Here is an 11,723-nt window from a genome sequence, read left to right on the forward strand (position 1 = left end):
ACTGCCGATTTTACAGGTTTTCCTACTTACAAAGCATGTAGAAGGAAATTTTTTTTATCATAGAGTGGCGGTATCTAAAACAAAAATCCAGAAAATCACATTGTATGATTTTTAAGTAATTAATTAGCATTTTATTGCATGACATAAGTATTTGATACATCAGAAAAGCAGAACTTAATATTTGGTACAGAAACCTTTGTTTGCAATTACAGAGATCATACGTTTCCTGTAGTTCTTGACCAGGTTTGCACACACTGGAGCAGGGATATTGGCCCACTCCTCCATACAGACCTTCTCCAGATCTTCAATGCTCTTACTGAGGGAACAGATCTCGCGATACATGGCCTCATCCATCCTCCCCTCAATATGGTGCAGTCATCCTGTCCCCTTTGCAGAAAAGCATCCCCAAAGAATGATGTTTCCACCTCCATGCTTCAAGTTTGGGATGGTGTTCTTGGGGTTGTACTCATCCTTCTTTTTCCTCCAAATACGGCGAGTGGAGTTTAGACCAAAAAGCTCTATTTCTGACTCATCAGACCACATGACCTTCTCCCATTCCTCCTCTTGATCATCCAGATGGTCATTGGCAAACTTCAGATGGGCCAAGACATGCGCTGGCTTGAGCAGGGGGACCTTGCGTGCGCTGCAGGATTTTAATCCATGATGGCGTAGTGTGTAACAAATGGTTTTCTTTTAGACTGTGGTCCCAGCTCTCTTCAGGTCATTGAGCAGGTCCTGCCATGTAGTTCTGGGCTGATCCCTCACCTTCCTCGTGATCATTGATGACCCATGAGGTGATCTTGCATGGAGCCCCAGACCGAGTGAGATTGACCGTCATCTTGAACTTCTTCCATTTTCTAATAATTGCGCCAACAGTTGTTGCCTTCTCACCAAGCTGCTTGCCTATTGTCCTGTAGCCCATCCCAGCCTTGTGCAGGTCTACAGTTTTATCCCTGATGTCCTTACACAACTCTCTGGTCTTGACCATTGTGGAGAGGTTGGAGTCTGTTTGATTGAGTGTGTGAACAGATGTCTTTTATACGGGTAACGAGTTCAAACAGGTGCAGTTAATATAGGTAATGAGTGGAGAACAGGAGGGCTTTTTAAAGAAAAACTAACTGGTCTGTGAGAGTCGGAAGTCTTACTGGTTGGTAGGTGATCAAATACTTATCATGCAATAAAATGCAAAATAATTATTTAAAAATCATACAATGTGATTTTCTGGATTTTTGTTTTAGATTCCGTCTCTCACAGTTGAAATGTACCTATGATAAAAACAGACCTCTACATGCTTTGTAAGTAGGAAAACCTGCAATATCAGCAGTGTATCAAATACTTGTTCTCCCCACTGTACCTGTGAATGTTGGAGTGGCTCAAGAACAAAATGGTAAATGTCCCACAAAGGCCCAGTCAAAGTATTGATGCCAATCCCATTGAGAACATATGGCCTTATTTGAAAATTGTTGTCCACAAGAATTGTCCAACCAACCTCAACAACCTCGAGCCAATCTGCCATGAAGAAGGGGTCAAAATCACTATGTTTTTTTTGTTTTTGCAAAGTGGGTACATACTTACCAAAAGGTTTAAAGCTGTAATTGCAGTGAAAGGTGGTCTACAAAATAATAATGTGTAGTGGTTGAATATGTATGCATGCAACACATTTCAGTTCTTTCTGACATAAAACCTATGTCACCTTACAATAATTGATTTTGAGAGTGTTTTAAAATATCTGAATTTCAATGTACCTTTTCTAATTCAGTTAAAAGGTGAGAATTGGTCAGCAGATTGAATACATTTGCAAGGCGCTGTATATCATATTTCTGTTTTAATGTTAAGAAAATGTTGTTCCCTCCTTTTGCATCAGATATTTGTAGTACACAGTGTGCATACATTCATCAGGCTGTGCCTTTCTTTAGTGTTCATGTAATTTGTGGTTTGAACAGTAGCTTAACATTTATTTTTATCAACATTTAAAACTCACTCACTGCTTACTATAAGATACAAGCAAACCGTGATATGCAGATATGTAAAAAGATTTGACCAATCTTACTGTATATCACAATTTTCTGACAGACAATAAATTGCACATTCCAGTAGCAATAGAACATTTGCTAAGAGGTATGTGTAACAACACTATCATATTGTATTGCATGTAAGTGACATAAATCATTCCTATAAATTGTATCATCAATCATTATCTCATTATGTGGATGAACTACTATATGCAAAGCTTGCAAATGCACTGCAATGGTCATTTTAGAATAACATACTATGAGTATTCTTATTTTAAATGAAAGACAAACCTTTATTTGTATTTTGTAACATGTTAACAGTGGATTGCATAAGTATTTGCTGGATGTTTTCACATTCTACAATGTCAAAGTGAAAATATATTATTAATATATATATATATATATATTAATATATTTTTAAATTAATACACAATGAATTACTCATGTATAGTCATTGTGTAAGTATTCATCTCTTTGGTTAAGGCAAGCCTAAATTTGTTGAGTCAAATCTGCCTTAAAACTCATATCAGAAAAACGGACTGTGTGTGAAATTTGTACATTTGAAATGACCAGTACTCCCTACATAAGGTCCATAAGGTCCAACAGTCAAGTATTGAAACCTGATTCAACAACAAATTCTAGTGAGTAGTTTTGAAAATCTCAAAGAAGGGTAGTGAATGGTGGATGGTTAACAATAAAATATATGACCTTTTGTAAATCTTTAAGCATGGCGAAGTTAATAATTGTGTGATGGAGGATGTACTTAATGATTCAACAATCTAGACACATAAAATATAGATTTTCTGTGAGCATATTGGTGATTTTACACAGCAATAGCACAGTAGCACAGTTAAATCGGTGTTGAGGGGAATAGTTCAACCACATGTTAATGACTGTGAGATAATTACCTAAATGACAGAGTAAAAATAATGCACATATACTGAATAAAAGAGAATATAAATATTCAAAAGCTTACATATTATATGCTTTTTGAACTAACAAAATACTCAAAGGATACAAATTGTAAAAGGAAAACACTGTTTTGGCCAAAATGCAAAGACTTAAATTCAGGACAAATCCAAAACAACACAATATGGATTAACTGCCTCCTTACAAGCATAATGGTGGCTAGGGAGCCAAGTCTGGGGAGCTTTTCAGAAAAAGATTATGCAGATAAGCACAGGCAAAACCCGAATGGAAAACATGCTACAGTCTGTTTTACAGCATAAAAGGTGAATTTAACTCAAGGCCAACATTAGAGTTATAGTGACTTGCCAAGTTCCAGTTTGGACTCATGTCTGTTTTAGAATCTGTGGCAAAATGTAAAAATTGCTGTGTTATGATCCCCAGCCCCTTCACAGAGCCTGAATAGTTTTGGAAAGAATAATGGAAAAAATATTACACAAATTAGACTTACCCAAGAAAACTCGCAAAAGGTCAAAGGTGTCTCCAACATTGCCTGCCATTTTTTATTTTAACTGTGCAATTAAAACATATTTTGTGGACATTATTGGCCAAAAAGTGGAAATTACTTATGCATTCTACTGTGGAACTATATTTTAAGTCACACAGTGGCTTTACTTGTGTTTAATAAAGGTTAAGATTGTAAAACTACAGCAAAATATGGCCTTATATAATGCTTATGCAATGATGCACTTGTTTTTACTCTGTAATTTTATTTGAATATAGGCATTGTTTTTCGAGAGAATGTGGTGGTGAGTTTGTAAGTGTCTGAAGATTTTGGATTTGGTTGTTTTAATAATTCTTTGTTGAATTTTTGTAACAATTATGTTAACCTGATTACCTATGTAGAAATGTTATATTCTTGTTTATCTTAAAATTAAATATTAACTAATAATTAAATGCAAAACATATGTTGCATTGAAAAATGTATATTTCTAAGCTGTTAATTGAATAAATGCAAATCTTTTTATGTGGTCTTGAAAATAAGCTTTGAGGACTTTAAGTGTCGGTATATACACTCACCTAAAGGATTATTAGGAACACCATACTAATAACTGTGTTTGACCCCCTTTCGCCTTCAGAACTGCCTTAATTCTACGTGGCATTGATTCAACAAGGTGCTGAAAGCATTCTTTAGAAATGTGGGCCCATATTGATAGGATAGCATCTTGCAGTTGATGGAGATTTGTGGGATGCACATCCAGGGCACGAAGCTCCCGTTCCACCACATCCCAAAGATGCTCTATTGGGTTGAGATCTGGTGACTGTGGGGGCCATGTCAGTACAGTAAACTCATTGTCATGTTCAAGAAACCAATTTGAAATGATTCGAGCCTTGTGACATGGTGCATTATCCTGTTGGAAGTAGCCATCAGAGGATGGGTACATGGTGGTCATAAAGGGATGGACATGGTCAGAAACAATGCTCAGATGGCATGTAAACGACGCCCAATTGGCACTAAGGGGCCTAAAGTGTGCCAAGAAAACATCCCCCACACCATTACACCACCACCACCAGCCTGCACAGTGGTAACAAGGCATGATGGATCCATGATCTCATTCTGTTTACGCCAAATTCTGACTATACCATCTGAATGTCTCAACAAAAATCGAGACTCATCAGACCAGGCAACATTCTTCCAGTCTTCAACTGTCTAATTTTGGTGAGCTCGTGCAAATTGTAGCCTCTTTTTCCTATGTGTAGTGGAGATGAGTGGTACCCGGTGGGGTCTTCTGCTGTTGTAGCCCATCCGCCTCAAGGTTGTGCGTGTTGTGGCTTCACAAATGCTTTGCTGCGTACCTCGGTTGTAACGAGTGGTTATTTCAGTCAAAGTTGCTCTTCTATCAGCTTGAATCAGTCGGCCCATTCTCCTCTGACCTCTAGCATCAACAAGGCATTTTCGCCCACAGGACTGCCGCATACTGGATGTTTTTCCCTTTTCACGCCATTCTTTGTAAACCCTAGAAATGGTTGTGCGTGAAAATCCCAGTAACTGAACAGATTGTGAAATACTCAGACCGGCCCGTCTGGCACCAACAACCATGCCACGCTCAAAATTGCTTAAATCACCTTTCTTTCCAATTCTGACATTCAGTTTGGAGTTCAGGAGATCACACCCCTAAATGCATTGAAGCAACTGCCATGTGATTGTTTGATTAGATAATTGCATTAATGAGAAATTGAACAGGTGTTCCTAATAATCCTTTAGGTGAGTGTATATACCTGAATGTAGTCAGGTCCAAAATGATTGCTACCTTTGATAAAGATGAGCAAGAATACTGAAAACAAAAAACAAATAATATAAATATTAAGCTATATTGTATGCTATATTCTTTTTGTAAATTTGATAATTTTATTTTCATACAATTTTCTTTAGCAAATTATTTGTTTTTCCTTTCTAAATAAATATGGCTAATGCATATTGTTTTTTATATAACCAACCATACAAGGATAAGCGCACTGTGGTTATTTTCCATTTAACAGAATCTGCAAATCCCTTACATCCATGGTTATGTAGTGCCCACAGGTTAGCCATTGCAAAAAATATTGTGATCAATCAACAATTTGTAAGTGGATTTTCATCTGGCAGATCCACTTTTCAGCAACTTTTAGCATTCCGCTTCCAGGTAAAGTTTTAGCAAAATGTCCTGGTTCCAAGTATATCGTTATTTTATTGAGATTAACAAACAGCCCCACAACATAAAATTTACACAACATTATTTAGAGTATACTGGTAAATTGAGTTGAACTACAATTGTCCACAACCCATAGGAAGCATTGTTTTATTTCTATCTTAAATAATAAAGCAAAATTATCATGTCATAAATTTTGACTTTATGTATTTCAATAACCTTAAGATTGAAATAACAATAGCAAATGAGTAAAGGGGCCTAGAAATATTAATTGATCATAATGTGCATTACCTGTAACTATTCCGTAATTTATTTTAAAAGTTAGAAAAAGTCTAGTGCCAAAAACATATTTGATACAATACTTCAGCACCTGTCAATAGCACAGATGTCAAACACATAGGCCTGGCGCCACATTGCCCCTCTAGATAGAATCTGTGCCAGGCAGTTTTGTTTCCCCATAATCACTACAAATGGGATATGAATCTTTGAGCAGATATGCACCCTCAGTCATTTCATTCTGTGGGCAGGCGGCAATGTTTGCGGTTTTTCATGTCTCCCTTATGTTTGATTGATAAAGGTCAATGATTAGGAACGGCTTAGATTTGTATTAAACTCAAATTAAAGGAAAAGACAAAAAAACTGCAAACAGTAAGTTGTCAGTAACCGCAAGCACACATTAAAATGCTGGAAGAAATTATAAATGTATCAACATAATGAGGACATCCTTTATCTGGAAAGGTTCAGTATAGAAGAAAACCTGAAGATCTCTACATGTGTGTTCTTCAAGTTAAGAGACATTGTAATTGTATTACAGTATACACAACACACTCACAGTTGTGCTCATAAGTTTGCATACCCTGGCAGAAAGTGTGACATTTTGGCATTGATTTAGAAAATACGACTGATCATGCAAAAAAAAAAAACATTTAAGGATAGCGATCATATGAAGCCATTTATTGTCACATAGTTGTTTGGATCCTTTTTAAATCATGATAATAGAAATCACCCAAATGGCCCTGATAAAAAGTTTACACACCCTTGAAAGTTTGGCCAGACAAGGTCACACAGGTGAAAATGGCAATTAAAGGTTGCTACACCCCCCCCACCATACAATTATTACAATACACACACAGTAAACACAATCAACAACCAAGGATCACAAAAAGGGAAGGAGGACTGCAGGCAAAAGGGTTAGGATTAGGGCGGTGCCAGCGGTCTGCCAAATCAAAGAAATAATACCAAAAGGGCCCTGCACTTCCCTACAACTCTATTCCTGCCTGTCATAAACTACTTCCCTTGCACTTACCTCACTGCTACAAATCTCTGGGCTACAGCCGGTGGCTTCTAACCTGGTGGATATAACAGCGGGTTACCTATGGGTCGTATGTAAACCCTGGGGCATCTTACCTAGCCCTACTCCTCAGCGGTCTGGGATAAGGAGTACACAGGTTACATGGCAGGGATCAAACACAAATGAATCACACGCTAACCACTACACAATGGAAGTAATCGCAAATGCTAAGCATGAAGCACATACTCTCTGCCTCTAGCACTTCTTTGAGCAAATCAGAAAGCACAAATCTCTCTCCCTCCTTACCTAACCTAACCAAACAAGCTGAAACATTATATAGGGCAAAGAGCGGCTCTGGACCTTAATATCTTCGATCCACACTAGGGAGATCTCAAACGTGCGGTTCATACAAGATGACCAAAGACTTTACATGACCTAGAGGCATTTTGCCAAGACGAATGGGCAGCCTTGCCACCTGCAAGAATTCGGGGCCTCATAGACAGCTATTACAAAAGACTGCACGTTTAAGGGGGCAATACACTGTATTAAGAACTAAGGGTATGCAGACTTTTGAATAGGGGTCAGTTAATTTTATTCTTCGTTGCCATGTTTTGTTGTGTGATTGTGCTATTCTGTTATGAACTGCAATTGAATGTGAATCCCATAATAAGAGATATGTTTTGCCTGGTCACTCATATTTTCTTTACAAATGGTACATACATTACCAATTCTCCAAGGGTATGCAACATTTTGTGCACAACTGTACAGTTAGGTCTGTACATAATTGAACTCTGACAAGTTATTTGAACTGTTTACCAAAATATATTAAAGTTACAGTTAAATAATGGACATGGGCTTAAAATAGAGCTTTAATTTGAGGGTATTTACATCCAAATTGGGGGAAGGGTTTAGGAATTACAGGTCTTTAATATGTAGCCCCCTCTTTTTCAGGGGACAAAAAAGTAATTGGGCAATTTACTCAAAAGATATTTAATGGACAGGTGTGGGCTACTCCTTCATTATTTCATTATCAGTTAAGCAGGTAAAAGTTATAGAGTTGATTTCAGGTGTGGCATTCACATTTGGAAGCTGTTGCTGTGAACCCACAACATGCGGTCAAAGAAACTCTCAATGCAAGTGAAACAGGCCATCCTTAAGCTGCAAAAGAAAAATCCACCAGAGAGATAGCAGGAACATTAGCAGTGGCCAAATCAACAATTTGGTACATTCTGGGAAAAAAATAACACACTGATGAGCTCTGCAACACAAAAAGGCATGGACGTCCATGGAAGACAACAGTGGTTGATGATCGTAGGACATATTTCCATCCTGTCCATGGTAAAGAAAAACCCCTTCACAACATCCAGCCAAGTGAAGAACACTCTCCAGGAGGCAAGCATATCAATATCCAAGTCTGCCATAAAGAGAAGACTTCACAAGAGCAAAGGTTTTTCCACCAAGTACTAAGTCATGTTTTGCAGAGGGGTCAAATACTTATTTCACTAATCAAAATGCGTTTTTCTGGATTTTTTGGTTATTATTCTGTCTCTCACTGTTCAAATAAACCTACCATTAAAATTATAGACTGGTAATTTCTATGTCAGTGGGCAAACGTACAAAATCATGAAAAAAAAATCATCTGTTAAGATTCAGCCAAATTCAGCGAAGTTGATTGGAAGGTGCTACACTTTACTGAGGGACAATGACCCAAAACATACTGCGAAAGCAACCCAGATGTTTTTTAAGGCAAAGAAGTGGAATATTCAGTAATCGCCAAGTCAATCACCTGATCTCAACCCAATCGATCATGCATTTCACTTGCTGAAGACAAAACTTAAGGCAGGGAGACCCACAAACAAACAATAACTTAAGACAGCTGCAGTAAAGACCTGGCAAAACATCACAAAGGAGGAAACCCAGCATTTGGTGATGTGTTCCAGACTTCAAGCAGTCATTGCCTGCAAAGGATTCTCTACAACGTATTAAAAATAATTTTATGATTGTGTTAATTTGTAGAATTACATTTGAGCCCCTGAAATAAGGGGACTGTGTATGACACAATATTTTTTGACTTATGATATTTTTGTTCAACCCTTTGAATTACAGCTGAAAGTCTGCACTTCAATTGGATCTCGGTTATTGCATTTCAAATCCATTGTTGTGGCGTATAGAGCCAAAATTATGAACATTTTGTCAGTAGTCCAAATATTTCTGGACCTAACTGTACACACACAGTGGGTAAATAGTCACCAACCCCTTTCAAAATGGTCACCTTTTGTTGCCTTACAACCTGCAAAAAACCCCATAAAATCATGTTTTTGTTTAATTTACACACATTAACCCACAATACCAACATGAAAAAATATCACAAAAACGATTTGAAGTGAACACACCCCTTGAAATTGCAAACCTGCTGAAGTATAACCAACAACCTTCTAGATCAAGCTAATTGGCATCAACTGTAGAGACTTTGATTAGTTCAGAATGAAAGCAGTTGTTCATTGTTCACTGTTTAGTAGCGCAATTCAAAGCAAAGAATCCACTATGGGCAGAGAGTTTCTTTTGAAAGATCTACAAATTAAACTTAAGTAAAGGCACAAGTCAGGGGATGGATATAAAAAAAGATTACAGAGGCTTTGTCAATCCCTTGGTGCACAGTGAAGACCATTATTAAGAAGTGGAAGGCGTATGGCACCACCCAGACCCTGTGTAGATCAGGCTGTCCCTCTAAACTGAATGACCGGGCAAGGAGACACTGATCAGAGAGGCTACCAAGAACCCAGTGGCAACTCTGAAGGAGATTCAGGTCATTATGGCAAAGACCGGTCAATGTCTGCATGTTTGGTCTCTATGGGAAGGTGGCATGTGGATTGAGGGTTACTTTATTTGAATAAAGCTGGAAAAATGTGTTGTAATTTCAGCATGTAATTAAGGCAACAAAAGGTGGACATTCTGAAAAGCAGTGGTAACTTTCTATAGCCACTGTATATATGGATCTTCTGAGAGATTATTTAACTCTTTCAAGTAATTATTTTTCTGAATATTAGAATAAAATAATATAAAAATATTTCAATAAAAATACATAATAAAATTATAAAATATAAATAATACTTAATATTTTTTTTATATAATTTTATATAGCCTGTTTTGAAAATCTTTATCCAAGGTGCCAAAATGTTTTGACCAGAGTGTAGATATGGGTTACATCCCAAATGGCCCCGCCAGTCAGCTGTTTACATCTGCCTTGAATGACCACTTGGCCTCTCAGAGACTTTCTTATGGACGACTTATGGTAGTGTCTGTAGGTAGTGTCTGTATGTTACACCAACACATGAACGGACAATAAAAATACATGGGCTTCTGAATCTAAGTTATTCCACTTTATTTTATAAATTAAACACACAACCAACTTTATACTGGTGATGAAAAACAAATTAAATTGCTTTAGATATTTATGGATCCCATGGTGAAAGTGAATACCATTTGGTAAGAACATATACTTATTGCTCTCTTCTACAGTGGGGAGAACAAGTATTTGATACACTGCCGATTTTGCAGGTTTTCCTACTTACAAAGCATGTAGAGGTCTGTAATTTTTATTATTAAATAAAATTATAAAATCCAGATAATCACATTGTATGATTTTTATTGCATGACATAAGTATTTGATCGCCTACCAACCAGTAAGAATTCCGGCTCTCACAGACCTGTTAGTTTTTCTTTAAGAAGCCCTCCTGTTCTCCACTCATTAGTGGAATTAACTGCACCTGTTTGAACTCGTTACCTGTATAAAAGACAACTGTCCACACACTCAATCAAACAGACTCCAACCGCTCCACAATGGACAAGACCAGAGAGCTGTGTAAGGACATCGGGGATACAATTGTATTGCTGGGATGGGCTACAGGACAATAGGCAAGCAGCTTGGTGAGAAGGCAACAACTATTGGCACAATTATTAGAAAATGGAAGAAGTTCAAGATGACGGTCAATCATGAGGAAGGTGAGGGATCAGCCCAGAACTACATGGCAGGACCTGGTCAATGACCTGAACAGAGCTGGGAACACAGTCTCAAAGAAAACCATTAGTAACACACTACGCCATCATGGATTAAAATCCTGCAGCACACGCAAGGTCCCCCTGCTCAAGCCAGCGCTTGTCCAGGCCCGTCTGAAGTTTGCCAATGACCATCTGGATGATCCAGAGGTCATGTGGTCTGATGAAACAAAAATAAAGCTTTTTGGTCTAAACTCCACTCGCCGTGTTTGGAGGAAGAAGAAGGATGAGTACAACCCCAAGAACACCATCCCAAACGTGAACATCATTCTTTGGGGATGCTTTTCTGCAAAGGGGACAGGACGACTGCACCGTATTGAGGGGAGGATGGATAGGGCCATGTATCGTGAGATCTTGGCCAACAACCTCCTTCCCTCAGTAAGAGCATTGAAGATGGGTCGTGGCTGGGTCTTCCAGCATGACAACGACCCGAAACACACAGCCAGGGGAACTAAGGAGTGGCTCCGTAAGAAGCATCTCAAGGTCCTGGAGTGGCCTAGCCAGTCTCCAGACCTGAACCCAATAGAAAACCTTTGGAGGGAGCTGAAAGTCTGTATTGCCCAGCGACAGCACCGAAACCTGAAGGATCTCGAGAAGGTCTGTATGGGGGAGTGGGCCAAAATCCCTGCTGCAGTGTGTGCAAACCTCGTCAAGAACTACAGGAAACGTATGATCTCTGTAATTGCAAACAAAGGTTTCTGTACCAAATATTAAGTTCTGCTTTTCTGATGTATCAAATACTTATGTATAAAATGCAAATGAATTACT

The sequence above is a fragment of the Esox lucius genome, chromosome 15 (assembly GCF_011004845.1).
Source record: "Esox lucius isolate fEsoLuc1 chromosome 15, fEsoLuc1.pri, whole genome shotgun sequence".
Taxonomy (NCBI): domain Eukaryota; kingdom Metazoa; phylum Chordata; class Actinopteri; order Esociformes; family Esocidae; genus Esox; species Esox lucius.